The sequence below is a fragment of the Protopterus annectens genome, chromosome 5.part0 (genome assembly GCF_019279795.1).
Source record: "Protopterus annectens isolate FY-2018-M chromosome 5.part0, PAN1.0, whole genome shotgun sequence".
Lineage (NCBI taxonomy): Eukaryota > Metazoa > Chordata > Ceratodontiformes > Protopteridae > Protopterus > Protopterus annectens.
In genome coordinates, this window is record NC_056735.1 from 1,262,839,597 (window position 1) to 1,262,857,667 (window position 18,071).

Consider the following 18,071-nt stretch of genomic DNA (forward strand, 5'->3'; position numbering starts at 1 on the left):
GATGTAATGTGTATACTGGGAAAACCTAAGTTTCAAAATGATGTAATCTGGGAGGGCCTAGCGAAGATGTTTGTTAGGAAAAACTGTTGTCCAGAGAGAGACTGTAAGCATTTGATCTTGATATCCAACTTATCAGCACTCTGCCTGTTGTCTTATATAGGTAGTATCTTAAAAGTATCTTAAAAGTGTGTTTTCTTGTAGTAATAGCTAGGAGCTTAAAAGAAAGTTAGACTAAGTGTTTTTCTGTTATATCGGAACTTTCCTACTGTATTCTTTTAAGTTTCTGTGTGATCTCTGAACTCTTAGATGTCACTGTGGTGTAGTAGTATTGTCTTGTGTGTAATTATTTATTATTAAATATTTTAAAAACCTTTACCTGTGGCTGGTTTGTGTAGAGATAAGTAAGCTCTAGAGTACATTGCATATTTATAGAGTTTATTCTAATAAGCCACTCTAATAAGTCTTAGACTGAATAGTCACATCACCAATTGCATAATAATATTACACAGTAATAACTGGACACCCTTTAAAGGGCCTTTGGTTAGCTGATAAGTATTAACTGGTGGTGGCAGAAATTACTACCATATAGCCTGGGTAAAGGAGCACTGCTGGAGAATCTGTGTCAGCCTTTCCCAGGAGTGTCTGTGAAGTTGTATAAATACTTATCTCAAAGTGTGTGTGGTGTGTCAGCTACCTGGGCAGGGACAAGAAGCACTGGTGGGACAAAGAGGGTACTGGGGGTTAGCTTGCCAACTAGGCTGAGATATGCACCCTATAGCTGTGCCAGTGGGGAGTTTTATTGGGGATCTGGAGAGCAAAGGAACAAACAGCCCCAGACTCTGATCACTGTGGGCACTTAAGGGAAATTGTACTTTACTGCGTGCATTTGTTATCCTTTCCTCTTATATGAGACACCCTCCTTGGTGTTAGTGGTGAGGATTGAGGCTCCTTGATAGTTGGGCCAGGGCATGGTCATCACATTTGCAGTGGCATTGGTTGGGATAAGATATCCTCACATTTGTGGTGGCAGTGGTTGTGATAAGATAGCCTCACTTGTGGTTTGCAGTAATGTGGGTAGAGTGAATCCTGTAGCTTATGGTTATTACAGTGATCTCTGAACATGTTTTGTACTCTAAATCAGCCATGCAGTGTATACTCAGAGTTCAGATCACAATTGTTTTATTTCTTTTGTTAACTTAGTCAGGGTAAGCAGGCAGCATGTTAGCAGAGGAGTATGGAAAGCTGACAAGAAGCCAGCTGGTGGAGATATGCAAGGCTAGGGGACTGGTACATGGAACCCTGACTAAGGCAGTCCTGATTGCAGCCTTGGTTACAGCTGCATCAGAAAACAGCATCAGGAGGACAATCAGACTGGCAGTGGAGATACAATATCTTTGGAGAATGGACAGCTCAACCTTTCTGCGAAGGACAGTCAAACTGGCAGTGGAGATACAAGATCCTTGGAGAATGGACAGCTCAACCTTTCTGCAGTGGACTTAAAAATCTAGCTGGAGCTAAAGAGACTTGAGCTGGAGGCCAGGCGTTTGGAAATAGAAGCCAAAGAAAAGGAGCATCAGAGGAAGCATGAGAGGGAAATGCTGACTCTTCATCAGTCATGGAGGTAATGGGTAAGGGAGCAACTGGACCCCAGAAGCACAGCAGGTCAGTAAATTTCTTCCACAATTTAAAAAGGGGGATACTTTTGATAGTTGCATTCACATGTTTGAAAGGGTATGCAAACAGTATGGTGTTGACCAAAGGCTCTGGGCATGGTTCCTGACCACCTTACTCCATGGGAATGCTGTGAATTGTATATCACAAATGCCTGACTCTGTCTGTTTTGATTATACTGCTATAAAAAAATGTCTTTTAGAATCTTTTAAGCTAACACCTGAAATGTATAGAAAAAAGTTTTGTGAGCATAGACGCAAGGCAGATGAAAATGTATGTGAATATGTTGCTGAATTGAGCACTTCTTTTCATAGCTGGTTGAGTGGATGTCAAGTCACCACCTTTGAAGGGCTGGCAGACCTTTTGGTGAGGGAACAGGCCCTTAGCACCTTGCCTGAGGACATGAGGATCTGGTTGTCTACTTCAGATGAGTTGTGGAAGAAGGGAGACCTATACCTGTCCAGCAGGGCAGCCCTGCACAGGAAGAGGACCCCCAGTACTGCTCATGGCTCTAAAGGATCCCATGGTGGACAGCACAAACTACCCCAACAGAATCTGCCAGTAGCAGGGTAAGCCACTAGTCCAGTTACATGTCCAGGAGCTAGGGTTAAATGTTTTGAAAGCAACCAGTGGGGCCATGTGGCATACAGATGCCCATGGAAGCAAGGTGGGGAACCAAAGGTGAGGGAGGTAAGTGTGAAAGACAAAATATCAATAGTGGGTTGTCTTGAGACAACAGGGGTATGGAACTACCATCCTGTGGATGTCCTGAGAGGGAAGGATTTAGATGAGGCAGTACCGTGTACTTATGCAGTTATACGCAGAGAGGCTAGGAGACAAGCATGTGGGTCTGGTAGCCTGGGGGAGACCCAGACAGACTGCATACTTGCAGCCAGGACTGCTGAGGTGGTTACTTCAGGGAGGGAGCTACTTTGTTAACCGTCGACAACTGGAATCACACACTTTAACTTTACCGACAACCCGACAGCACTTTTAAATGGAATGCTACCTTGGGCCGAGTACTAACATGGGTCAAGATGGGGGTGAAACACCAGTAATGTAGGCATTACAAATCACGCCCCATCTTGACCCCATGTTAGTACTTTCCCAATAGCATTCCATTTAAAAGTGCTGTCGGGTTGTCGGTAAAGTTAAAGTGTGTGATTCCAGTTGTCGACGGTTTCAATTGTCGATTATTTCGTGTAGATGCAGTAACTGTTGACATAATGACATGTCGATCTATTGACATGAATCCATATATATATATATATATATATATATATATATATATATATATATATATATATATATATATATAACATGTACACTAATTGGCTTTAGTTGAAATTCAGTATTGTATCATAGTACAATTGCTTTTAATGCTGCTAATGATGAAATACATGAGGGTTGTTTTATCTTTTTCCTTTTACTTATGACCTACTGGCATGTTATGTTATAGTATATGTGTGTGGGGTGCAATTCAGTTTGACAATGAAATTGATCTATATCTAAAACATATATTGCAACATTTTGATTACAATGTAGCTAGAAGTAAATGAAAATATGTCTTTGATTCAGCCAAAGAATCCCTCTATTCTAGGTTGCAAAATATAATTTTAGAAGGAAAATAAAGAAATTATGGACTCCCCAACAAGAAACTGACATGTACAGACTTCTTACCATAAAATCCAAATATAAAGCCAACTTCTGGGCCATCTAACATGAATTTGTTTGCAGGCTACAAACAAACCTATTTCACCCATTTCTAAATTATATATCTACATCATTACACTCTGAACAGTTAAGAGACATTTTTCCTTCATAGGAACCTATCTCTAGGCAAGATGACTAAAATGCATCAATCTCCTCCTCAGACTTCATGACAGGGCAGTGAGCCTCCCTCTTCAGACTTTACAGACTATGCCTTGACTAAGACAACCCCTCATTTTATTCAAGAATAAATCATAAAGCGCTCTTGTAATGACCCATTAAACCAACATCACAGACTTTCTCCTCTATCAAATAGATAACATTGCCTGGTTGCTGTTAAACATTACTTATATGGTATCTAGAGAACACAATGACATTTGGGATGCTTTAAAACCAAAATAGTTAAAAACGTGGAATTATTTACAATATTTCCATCACATGTAGCACTCAGTATCCATAAAATCCTACATGACTCCTGTTCCAGCCCAAAATTCTAGATTTTGAACATAGAGGAGAAACTGTAAACCTGAGCAACCCAGATAACTATAGTAATACGTTTAGATCCATTTGCTTAAAGCTTAGCAAACAGAAAAATGTCAAAATGGAATGTAAGCCAAAAGATGACAAAAGCTTTTTTACTAAGACCATGAGTAACCCTTACAATGACAGTACAATTCGCATGTCACTGTGTGATGAAAACTAACTAGTGTTTTCTCTTTACTGTGTGAAAGTTGGCCATTACTTTCAACCCCCAAAAAAAATCTGGTAATGGAGCCTCTTCTTTGAGCCATAGGTATTGATAGTTATGGTTGATTTTATGACAGTAATACATACAGTATTCATTTTCTTCTGAAGCTCTGTACTTTTTTTCCTGACATTCTGTCTACTTTAGTACAGTGTTCTTCAAACAAATCACTGCTTTTTTCCACCAAGCTGAATGTAGAATCAAAAGTTTTGGTAGCTTCTACTTTATCTTTCATATCGTTCCTGCTGCTCAGAGATGAGGTCATGTCACTGATTGCTCTCTTTGTGAGAATTCTAATACCATATTGCATTTACACATTCCAGTGCTTGGCCTATCAATAATGAAGTTCTGTGCACCACCAGTTTGTAAATCTGTTCCATGTTCTGCATACAGCCTTGAGTTTTGGTTTGAAATTTCTTAAAACCTTCCTTCTCTACAGACCTCCCTTCAGTATCTTGTATGCTTTCTTTTGTGCTTCAGGCACTCTGTAGGGATTTGAATACACCTTCACTCCTAGAGGCATTTTCAAATTTGTCTCCCAGGAAGATCTAAAGATTTCAATTATACTGGGCCAGAAATTCTATCACTTTTCCTTCTGTGACTTAACTAAAGACTTAGCTATCTGAACAGTAGAAATAAGTTCCTTACTTGACTACAATTTTCTTAATGCATTGTTAGAAGTTACTTGAATGAACTGCCTTGTTCATCTCATTGATGAAATTTTCTTTACCACTTGGTAACCTTTTAGTCTATGAGGGAATTCAATAAAGCCTACACTGACTTATAAGCAGACATGCGATCCAGTAAAGGGATCTAAGGTGTGTATGAGTGTGCAAACACGGAGAGTGTCAATGGCATGCAAATCACCTCATAAGCAGGTGAAATGCATGCGAATGAGGCAGCTAGAGTGATCCAGCAAGCACATAGCCAGTTGTGCAGACCCGTGATGGTGTCCATAATGTACATGGAAAATTTTCTTGTACAAGATGTAAAAATAACACCAGGGGCTGTAAATGTGTACTTTCCCTGGCAGAAATAGCATAGAGGACACAGATATGTGCAAAACTAACCACGATGTCTCCAAAACTGTATGGAAAATAATATAAAATAATTTTATTTTTTTAATACCATGGGTATGTTTGCATGGCATACTGCAGTGCACAAACATGGCATTATGGAAAACATGTATAAAAAGATTGTAACTTCACAAGATGGGTTGCCAACTGGCTCATGGACAGAAAACACATGGTAAGAGTTGCGGAAGCTAGGTCTGACTCTAAACCGGTTACAAGTGGCGTTTCCCAGGGCTCAGTCCTAGGACCCCTCCTTTTTGGTATATACTTCTCAGAGGTACAGGCAAGCATAGGAGGACTATGGCTGACCAAGTTCACAGATGACTGCAAACTAGGGGCTATAATTGACTCTCCGGCTGACACACACATCCTCCAAGGGTCTCACTGAGACAGATAACTGTTGTCAAAACCATGGCCTCAAGCTAAATGCCAAAAAGTGCATAGTCATTCCCTTTGGAAAAAACAAAGTACCCAAAAACTACCACATAGGTGGTAGCCCCCCTAAATACAGAAGACGTAATAAGGGATCTGGGGACCCAAGTAGATAATAACCTCTCCTTTGATAATCATATTGCCAAAGTGGTTAGAAAATCTTTCTATGTGGCCCACCTAATCACAAAAGGGTTTGCATCCAGATCGAAAGAGGTCATTGGGCCCCTCTATGCATCACTCATCAGACCCATCATAGAGTACAATACCCCCATTTCGGATGTACCTTACAAGACACCTGCAACAACTGGAAAGACCACAGAAGTACCTCACCAAGAGGATCACTGGCCTCAAGCAGATGCCCTATGCAGCTCGACTGAAGAAACTCCAGCTGCACTCAGTTGCATACCACCTACTCAGAGGTGATCTCTGCCTGACATACAAGGCCATGTCCAACCCAGAACTGATGGACATGCTCCACCTAAAGAAAACCATATCTCCTCAAGCCACATGCTCCAGGGATCTAAACCTCACCACAACAATAAATAAGACGTGCTGGAGGGATAGATTCCTGTCCCAGAGACTACCCATGCTCTGGAACAAGATTCCAATCTACATTAGGCAGAGCTCCTCGCTAACCCTCTTCAAGAAAAACCTTGATAAGTGGATGGGAAACAGAAAGTTTACCCCAGGGATCACTTCAATGGTAAGGCTCTGCTGGGCAGAGGCAAACGGAACTAATCTAAGGGGGCAGCGAAAGCCAACACATTCCAGCTAGGCTTATAAATGCCTTTGGGCAGATAACCTAGTACCTACCTATGAACCTATATAATGCATTATAGGACCCTGTGTGGAGTATGTACAATGTTAGACTGCTGTGGTTGCTAATGAGGCAGGGCCTGAAACTGTGAAGTTTCCAGGTACTGTGTATTGATCTGTATGCAAGCAGGCTGGGGTACTGAATAGCACAAATGGGTATCTGTGTCTGCAGATTCTATCTGTGTAGGCACAGAACCATGTTGGTGTCCACAGAAGAGGTAGCTGACATAAAAAGGGGGTGTGTCCACAAATTTTTAAGCTCATTGGAGCTCAGTGGCTCCTGTTTGTGTGGTGTGCCACTCAGCTGAGCAATGGGGTGTGTACACTGACTGTTAAGCTGTGGTTACCTCTGAGGCATGTGTTTTATCATGTTTGCACATGTTTGAGTGATGTGTCACCATGCTGAATGTAACTTTCCATGAGAGTGTGTTTACTGATTGCTAAGCTTTGTTTATCTTTGTGGTGCAGGTTTGCAAGGCATGCTACAGTACTCAGCAGGGAAGACTGTCCAAAAAAAATTGGCTGAGAATGCCAGTGATATATTATTACTGATGAGCCCTGTTTCCAGTTAAGCGAAATTAAACTCATAATGATGTAGCAGGTGAAATGCATCATAGCTAGCCAACCACACAGGCTACACCTACAGCAGAGCACTATAAAGGTTGCATACACCTTACAATCTGATTTTCCGCTATACTCTGCACCACTGGAATACAGACTTGGGAATTTTAACTGACAGAATGCTAGTGGCTGCTGGTGTTTTAATTTATTATTAAATATTTTTAAAACCTTTACCTGTGGCTGGTTTGTGTAGACATAAGTAAGCTGTAGAGTACACTGCATATTTATAGAGTTTATTGTAATAATCTACTCTAATAAGCCTTAGACTGAATAGTCACATTACCAATTGGATAATAATTTGCTGACTATAATGATTTAGTACTATCATCATGTCTTTTCACCTTCTAGTATTTGGTTCATGTCTTTTCCTCTTTGGGCATTACATTCCATCTGCTTTATTGATAAAACATGTTCTAGGCCCACTTGCTTAATTATCCCCTCTTCCTGCATAGCAACCTTAGAAATATCCAGGTCCCAGACGAACTAGTAAAGTAGATCATCACAAATACTGCTGCATATTGTATGCTTGCCTATGAGTTGTCTTTTAATCAGTTCAAAGTTTTTCCTTAGTCTATATAATGCGATTTAGAATTCTCCTATAAAATACAACACAGATCTGATCTGTGGTGCAGCCTTGTGCTTGTGGCTCTTCTATATAATCCATACCTTTACTCTGAAAGGGTTTGTGGCATATGCAGTGAGGCAGGTCACATGTCCCTCCATCCAGGGGAGAGGTTAGGCCAAGTAAAAAATGTCCTCATTGTTTGGGAAAGAGTGTTGCTGCTCATGTTAAGACCTCAACAACTACTAGTTCAATTAAGGAGTGTGGACATTGGGGCATACCTCTCAACATCTTAGCACAAGAAACTGGGACAAAGCCTGTCATAATTGGGGGACAAAGGCCCAAAAATAGGAAAACATTTTAAATATTGCTCTAATAAACTTAGAAGGTTGCTATAATAACAGAATTCTTGTTAGAATGCATTTCTCTGAAGGATATGAAGTCTGAAACTCAAACACATGTCATTATTTAGTGACTTTAATCCTTAGATCATCCCAGTGATTTGTCAAAAAAACACAATATTTATGAGGAACATATCAAAAATATGTGGTAAAAATCTGGACATTCTGTGAAAATTTGTACAGATATGATATGAGATATGCTATGATATGAGGGGTATGCATTGGGGACATAGTGTAAAACTGGCAAGTTGTTAATGCATTTAACTAAGCCCTGTGAATCTACAATAGCATTAGTGATCCCTGCAGTGTGGATTGTTATATTCAAAATACTGAAGACATAAAAGAAGTGTGCACTGAAACAAAAGTAAAACTGTGTAGTCAAAGCTTTAGTGCTTTATTGTCTTAAAATACATGATAATTGCATTGCAACATATTTTGAATGTGTTTACCCTGCATTTTGGCTTATCTAAGTGCAGTTTGAATAAGTGAAAAAATAATTAGTTATGAAGGAAGAAAAGACAGGCACTTAACCTGGGCAAAAAATGTTACTCTTAGATGTACTTTATAGCCCCCCTTTGGTATGTACCTAACCAGGCATATCCAACAACTGGAACATCCACAGAGGTTCCTCACTAAAAGAATACAGGGCATAAGTAATATGTCCTATACAGGCGATCTCAAGACCCTATCCATGTATTCTGTCTCCTACAGGCTTTTGAGGGGAGATCTATGCCTGTCACACAGGACATTATCAGACTCCACTCTGATGGACCTGCTGCATATCCACAAAACAAACAGTGCCAGAAATACCTGTTCTAAAGACTTAAACCTCACCTGTGATCTAAATAGGACCTATTGGAGAGATAGGTATGTATCCCAGAGACTACCCCATCTATAGAATAGATTCTCTATCCATGTAAAGCAGAGTTCCTCCCTAATCCAATTCAAGTGCAACTTGGACAATTGGATGGGAAACCAGAACTTCATCCTTGGTTTGGCATCTATGTCTCTGATGCAAACAGGTAACCTGTAAATGGTTCATCTCCCAAACCCCTGCTTATACTTATCAAGGGTATCAGAACTTGTCAGAGATTTAGGATGCATGGCTAGGCTTAAAAAGGCCCTTGTGGTCGTTAGCCTAGTAAACACCTATGAACCTATAGGAGCAATCTATTGGATCATGCTCAGTGTGTTAATTGCACATATTCAGTGAAGGATTTTATAGCAGAACAGCCAGTAAAGCTGATGGTGTTTAATAATTCTAGGCTGAATGAAAAAAAAATATTTTAAGGATATATCATTGATATAAGACGGACACATACACACACACAGACACACACACACACACACACACACACACACACACACACACACACACACACACACACATATATATATATATATATATATATATATATATATATATATATATGTATGTGTATATATATATATATATATATATATATATGAGTCTACTTTACATACTCAAAATGTCAGTAAACCGACTTTCACATAACTGAGACCATAAAAAAGAAAAATCACAAACGTGACATGTTAAATGCCCAACGTACACAAAACCAATACAATAACAGTCAGACTTACCTCCCATTAAACAGAAACATGACACTAATAAATAACACTATAGCAACAGTGCACTAACATTTTAAGACAACAAACTACGCACCTAACCTCACCTACACCCCAGCTCACTAACCAATACCCGCATATCGAAACAAAATCCCACTGAATATTTATGATGGTATCTATAGCACTGAGAATAATATGCATTACATTGTTAAATTCAAAACTTACAATTATTTACTTTCTACTTTTTCATTTTTGCAAGGGGTTGCCTCCAGCAAATTAAATATACCAACTCTGAGATCACACTGCAATGTGGAAATGAGCAGATTTCCTGTTCTGCTCAACTTAGAAAGTTGGCATTTCAAATATTCAGTTTTCTGAGCATTGGTGAAGTAAAGTTTCACTCATATGAAATTTCGGTCTTTTGGTCTTAGTTATGGGAAAGTCAGTCTACTGACGTTTTGATCATGTCAAGTAGAGCCATATATATATATATATATATATATATATATATATATGTATATCTATATATATATATATATATATATATATATATATATATATATATATATATATATATACATATATGGGTTCATGTCAATACATCGACATGTCATTATGTCAGTTACTGCATCTACCAATAATCGACAATTGAAACCATCGACAACTGGAATCACACACTTTAACTTTACCGACAACCCGACAGCACTTTTAAATGGAATGCTACCTTGGGCCGAGTACTAACATGGGTCAAGATGGGGGTGAAACACCAGTAATGTAGACGTACAAATCACGCCCCCATCTTGACCCCATGTTAGTACTCGACCCAAGGTAGCATTCCATTTAAAAGTGCTGTCGGGTTGTCGGTAAAGTTAAAGTGTGTGATTCCAGTTGTCGACGGTTTCAATTGTCGATTATTTCGTGTAGATGCAGTAACTGTTGACATAATGACATGTCGATCTATTGACATGAATCCATATATATATATATATATATATATATATATATATATATATATATATATATAACATGTACACTAATTGGCTTTAGTTGAAATTCAGTATTGTATCATAGTACAATTGCTTTTAATGCTGCTAATGATGAAATACATGAGGGTTGTTTTATCTTTTTCCTTTTACTTATGACCTACTGGCATGTTATGTTATAGTATATGTGTGTGGGGTGCAATTCAGTTTGACAATGAAATTGATCTATATCTAAAACATATATTGCAACATTTTGATTACAATGTAGCTAGAAGTAAATGAAAATATGTCTTTGATTCAGCCAAAGAATCCCTCTATTCTAGGTTGCAAAATATAATTTTAGAAGGAAAATAAAGAAATTATGGACTCCCCAACAAGAAACTGACATGTACAGACTTCTTACCATAAAATCCAAATATAAAGCCAACTTCTGGGCCATCTAACATGAATTTGTTTGCAGGCTACAAACAAACCTATTTCACCCATTTCTAAAATTATATATCTACATCATTACACTCTGAACAGTTAAGAGACATTTTTCCTTCATAGGAACCTATCTCTAGGCAAGATGACTAAAATGCATCAATCTCCTCCTCAGACTTCATGACAGGGCAGTGAGCCTCCCTCTTCAGACTTTACAGACTATGCCTTGACTAAGACAACCCCTCATTTTATTCAAGAATAAATCATAAAGCGCTCTTGTAATGACCCATTAAACCAACATCACAGACTTTCTCCTCTATCAAATAGATAACATTGCCTGGTTGCTGTTAAACATTACTTATATGGTATCTAGAGAACACAATGACATTTGGGATGCTTTAAAACCAAAATAGTTAAAAACGTGGAATTATTTACAATATTTCCATCACATGTAGCACTCAGTATCCATAAAATCCTACATGACTCCTGTTCCAGCCCAAAATTCTAGATTTTGAACATAGAGGGAGAAACTGTAAACCTGAGCAACCCAGATAACTATAGTAATACGTTTAGATCCATTTGCTTAAAGCTTAGCAAACAGAAAAATGTCAAAATGGAATGTAAGCCAAAAGATGACAAAAGCTTTTTTACTAAGACCATGAGTAACCCTTACAATGACAGTACAATTCGCATGTCACTGTGTGATGAAAACTAACTAGTGTTTTCTCTTTACTGTGTGAAAGTTGGCCATTACTTTCAACCCCCCCCCCCAAAAAAAAAATCTGGTAATGGAGCCTCTTCTTTGAGCCATAGGTATTGATAGTTATGGTTGATTTTATGACAGTAATACATACAGTATTCATTTTCTTCTGAAGCTCTGTACTTTTTTTCCTGACATTCTGTCTACTTTAGTACAGTGTTCTTCAAACAAATCACTGCTTTTTTCCACCAAGCTGAATGTAGAATCAAAAGTTTTGGTAGCTTCTACTTTATCTTTCATATCGTTCCTGCTGCTCAGAGATGAGGTCATGTCACTGATTGCTCTCTTTGTGAGAATTCTAATACCATATTGCATTTACACATTCCAGTGCTTGGCCTATCAATAATGAAGTTCTGTGCACCACCAGTTTGTAAATCTGTTCCATTTTCTGCATATACTCTTGAGTTTTTGGTTTGAAATTTCTTAAAACCTTCCTTCTCTACAGACCTCCCTTCAGTATCTTGTATGCTTTCTTTTGTGCTTCAGGCACTCTGTAGGGATTTGAATACACCTTCACTCCTAGAGGCATTTTCAAATTTGTCTCCCAGGAAGATCTAAAAAGATTTCAATTATACTGGGCCAGAAATTCTATCACTTTTCCCTTCTGTGACTTAACTAAAGACTTAGCTATCTGAACAGTAGAAATAAGTTCCTTACTTGACTACAATTTTCTTAATGCATTGTTAGAAGTTACTTCGAATGAACTGCCTTGTTCATCTCATTGATGAAATTTTTCTTTACCACTTGGCGTAACCTTTTAGTCTATGAGGGGAATTCAATAAAGCCTACACTGACTTATAAGCAGACATGCGATCCAGTAAAGGGATCTAAGGGGTGTGTATGAGTGTGCAAACACGGAAGTGTCAATGGCATGCAAATCACCTCATAAGCAGGTGAAATGCATGCGAATGAGGCAGCTAGAGTGATCCAGCAAGCACATAGCCAGTTGTGCAGACCCCGTGATGGTGTCCATAATGTACATGGAAAATTTTCTTGTACAAGATGTAAAAATAACACCAGGGGCTGTAAATGTGTACTTTCCCTGGCAGAAATAGCATAGAGGACACAGATATGTGCAAAACTAACCACCATGTCTCCAAAACTGTATGGAAAATAATATAAAATAATTTTATTTTTTTAATACCATGGGTATGTTTGCATGGCATACTGCAGTGCACAAACATGGCATTATGGAAAACATGTATAAAAAGATTGTAACTTCACAAGATGGGTTGCCAACTGGCTCATGGACAGAAAACACATGGTAAGAGTTGCGGAAGCTAGGTCTGACTCTAAACCGGTTACAAGTGGCGTTTCCCAGGGCTCAGTCCTAGGACCCCTCCTTTTCGGTATATACTTCTCAGAGGTACAGGCAAGCACAGGAGGACTATGGCTGACCAAGTTCACAGATGACTGCAAACTAGGGGCTATAATTGACTCTCCGGCTGACACAGACATCCTCCAAAAGGGTCTCACTGAGACAGATAACTGTTGTCAAAACCATGGCCTCAAGCTAAATGCCAAAAAGTGCATAGTCATTCCCTTTGGAAAAAACAAAGTACCCAAAAACTACCACATAGGTGGTAGCCCCCCTAAATACAGAAGACGTAATAAGGGATCTGGGGACCCAAGTAGATAATAACCTCTCCTTTGATAATCATATTGCCAAAGTGGTTAGAAAATCTTTCTATGTGGCCCACCTAATCACAAAAGGGTTTGCATCCAGATCGAAAGAGGTCATTGGGCCCCTCTATGCATCACTCATCAGACCCATCATAGAGTACAATACCCCCATTTCGGATGTACTTTACAAGACACCTGCAACAACTGGAAAGACCACAGAAGTACCTCACCAAGAGGATCACTGGCCTCAAGCAGATGCCCTATGCAGCTCGACTGAAGAAACTCCAGCTGCACTCAGTTGCATACCACCTACTCAGAGGTGATCTCTGCCTGACATACAAGGCCATGTCCAACCCAGAACTGATGGACATGCTCCACCTAAAGAAAACCATATCTCCTCAAGCCACATGCTCCAGGGATCTAAACCTCACCACAACAATAAATAAGACGTGCTGGAGGGATAGATTCCTGTCCCAGAGACTACCCATGCTCTGGAACAAGATTCCAATCTACATTAGGCAGAGCTCCTCGCTAACCCTCTTCAAGAAAAACCTTGATAAGTGGATGGGAAACAGAAAGTTTACCCCAGGGATCACTTCAATGGTAAGGCTCTGCTGGGCAGAGGCAAAGGGAACTAATCTAAGGGGGCAGCGAAAGCCAACACATTCCAGCTAGGCTTATAAATGCCTTTGGGCAGATAACCTAGTACCTACCTATGAACCTATATAATGCATTATAGGACCCTGTGTGGAGTATGTACAATGTTAGACTGCTGTGGTTGCTAATGAGGCAGGGCCTGAAACTGTGAAGTTTCCAGGTACTGTGTATTGATCTGTATGCAAACGAGCTGGGGTACTGAATAGCACAAATGGGTATCTGTGTCTGCAGATTCTATCTGTGTAGGCACAGAACCATGTTGGTGTCCACAGAAGAGGTAGCTGACATAAAAAGGGGGTGTGTCCACAAATTTTTAAGCTCATTGGAGCTCAGTGGCTCCTGTTTGTGTGGTGTGCCACTCAGCTGAGCAATGGGGTGTGTACACTGATTGTTAAGCTGTGGTTACCTCTGAGGCATGTGTTTTATCATGTTTGCACATGTTTGAGTGATGTGTCACCATGCTGAATGTAACTTTCCATGAGAGTGTGTTTACTGATTGCTAAGCTTTGTTTATCTTTGTGGTGCAGGTTTGCAAGGCATGCTACAGTACTCAGCAGGGAAGACTGTCCAAAAAAAATTGGCTGAGAATGCCAGTGATATATTAATTACTGATGAGCCCTGTTTCAGTTAAACGAGGAAATTAAACTCCATAATGATGTACTTGGCAGGTGAAATGCATCATAGCTAGCCAACCACACAGGCTACACCTACAGCAGAGCACTATAAAGGTTGCATACACCTTACAATCTGATTTTCCGCTATACTCTGCACCACTGGAATACAGACTTGGGAATTTTAACTGACAGAATGCTAGTGGCTGCTGCAGGTCTGCTACATATGCATGTGCTAGATGCTGAGATCAATGCAGCTGCTACTGCTGCTGACCATAGGCCTAGACTGAGAAGGAGTAGAGTGTTTAGGCCCATGGTAACCTATCAGGAGCTACCTGAGTTGGAGATTGTAGAGCGACATACTACAAGAACTAACTGTGCTCAGCCGACCTAAACTCATACCCAAAGCCAATAAAAGAGAACCCATCCCAATTGAAACAAAGGTATGTGTTGCCCTTAGGATACTATAGCTACAGGTACTTTCTAAAGACAAACTGGGGACATAATGGGGGTCTCAGAGGCATATGCTTTCAGGGTACTCCACCAGTTCCTGGATGCCATGCTACCACATGCCAATGAGTACATTTATTTTCCCCACACCCCTGAGGAGAGAGCCAACAGTATGTGATTCTTCTACTGTGTAGCACACTAAATCTATGTCAACCACAAGGGGTACCACTCCATCAGCTAGGTCGTGTGCAATGCCCAGGGCATTATCATGAATATGTGTGCTGGCAGCCCTGGCAGTTATCACAACTTCCATATCTGGCATGTATCACAGCTGTACCAGATGCTTGCTAGGTGGGATATCCCACACAACAATTTACTTGCAGTTGCTGGCTATGCACTGGAAACATCAGAAATGCACCCCCACCCCCTGAAGAACACCATAATGAGGCACATGTGCAAACTAGGAACGTCATAGAGCATGTGTTTGGGCTGTTGAAGTCACGGTTCCGGTGCCTCAATATATCTGGTGGAGCCCTGCAGTACTCTCCATCTGCATGTGCACAGATGTTCACAGTATGTACCATGCTACACAATCTGATCCTGTGGAAACAGCTGCATCAGGATCAGCAAAGAGAAGGTATACACAGCCCCCCACTAATGCCTAGGTCACCACAGCCACACCCACAGGGGAACTTGGAGAAGAAACCCCCTGAGGCTGTCCCTGTAGGCAGATGTAGGCATGCCCAATATGCCCTGGTGCTGGCCAAAAGACAATGCACAGCTCATGCACTGTCAACCTAGGGCCCTAGGGACTGACACCTTACTCTGACTCGCATACATATTAGTAAAAATTATGCCAGCCAGACCACACAACCTATATTGGCTGTGAATGGTGTTTATCAGACAGAGTTATCCTTAAACTACAGGTCTGTCAACTGCTGCATTTACAAGGTAAGTCACTCTCCTATACACCACTTGTAAGGGGTACTACAATATAGTAGCATATGTATGGATCTGCATGTATGCAAGGAAATATCGTGGGCTATATATTGTGTGCTACTGGGCTACTTGCAGAGATCTCTAGTGGGCTACTGGGCTACTTGTACAGATCTAATAACCACTTGGGACAACAGGTTGTCTGTTCACTAGTATGTGCCCCATAGTATCCACTAGGTCACATGGCTGGAAACTCCATGACATTATTTCAGGGAGATGTCAAACAGTGGGGTCACAGGACAGTTGCATGACTGTCTATGCCTGCAGAACATATGCTGGTCATCCCCCACCCCATGTGTCTCTATACAACTGCTGCAACAGTAAGTCTGCAATGATATACCAGAAGACCAGACAATTCCTGTATGTTGTTGATACTGTGAGGTTGAAACCACTCTGTCTGGTGGCTGGTTTGGCTCACTGAGCCATAGACAGTAGCACGGGTGATGGTGTATGGTTTGAATCTGGCAGCATCCAACATATTTTACATATCAGGTACTCATATGGTGGTATTCCCACAGACTGTCATAATCCCTCAAGCTGATACTGCAAGAAAGCTGGATAAAGCCAGAGTGAATGGAGGCACAAAGGGCCATACCTACAGACAGACATTATACATGTTCTGAGTAACCTAGCATGTGTCTAGTATAACAGCAAGTTGCCACAAGTCAGATTAGCTGCAGGATGTAAAGGGAAAAACATGTACAGGGAGAAGTGCAGACTGTCACCCTGTATGTAGTGTTACATCATGTACCCCAGTCATATCATACCTCTAAACCTCTTAGATAAGGAACTATGGCCAAAGCCATGAATAAAAGTGAGACCAAAGCCCACAAATAGGGACAGGTTTTAAATAGTTGTTCCTACAAACTTAGAATGTCAATAGATTAACAGGTCTTGCATTAGCATGAATCTCCTGATGTGTATGGAGTCTGAAACTCAAATGTCTGTCATTAATTATTGACTTCAATCTTCACTGATTTGCCACTTATTTCAAGAAAACCACAATGTTATGTGATATAGACCAAAACTATGAGGCAAACGTCTGGACAGTCTGTAAAGCTCTGTACAGTTGTGAGGTATGAGTTACATATTAAGGTCAGCAAACAGCTGGGGAATGCCTTGGACAATATCAGGGAACTGCAGCACTGTGGCAATAGGTGCAGCAGCCAATGGCCCACATGCTCCCTGACTGGAGTACAGGTAGCTCTGGCCTGGAGTCACCTTGTCAGTACTGACAATCACACTGGGCATGTTCCTACACTTAGATAACCTGAGCCGAAGTCTGTTGCCTCTGCCTCCCAAAGGGCTGTTATGTGGAAATATGTATGCATATCTGTCTCTCCCTTTCCCCTCACACTTGATTAGTGTCTCTAGCAGTATTTGGCATATATATATATATATATATATATATATATATATATATATATATATGTAAAAAACAAGCAATATTTGATATTTTCTTGATATATATATATATATATATATATATATATATATATATATATATATATATATATATATATATTATGATAACAAGAAGTACATATAGCTATATAAAGTACAATGATACATAGAGTCCCCATATACAGTATATCTGCATAACACATTTACATAACATATACACACAACAACATTTAAGGAAACATCCCTGTTATACACATTTATATAGATATGGGTGGGGATATATGAATGTCTTCGCATACCCCAGAATGCTGGGGTTACCTGCACTTACATATCATAACAGTTGTCTGATGGAACCAGACCAAGGCCACAGTAGTACATAATCCACTCACCCAGAGACCATTGTGCCTGTGGACTGTTACCTTGTAGACAGACACAGGTATGCAGGTGGCGTAATGTACAATTTGTGCAATGCATGCCTTGGACAGGCCATATTGTCCCTAGTCACATGTCTGCCTATCAAACTTCATACAGCCACATGTGGCCAAA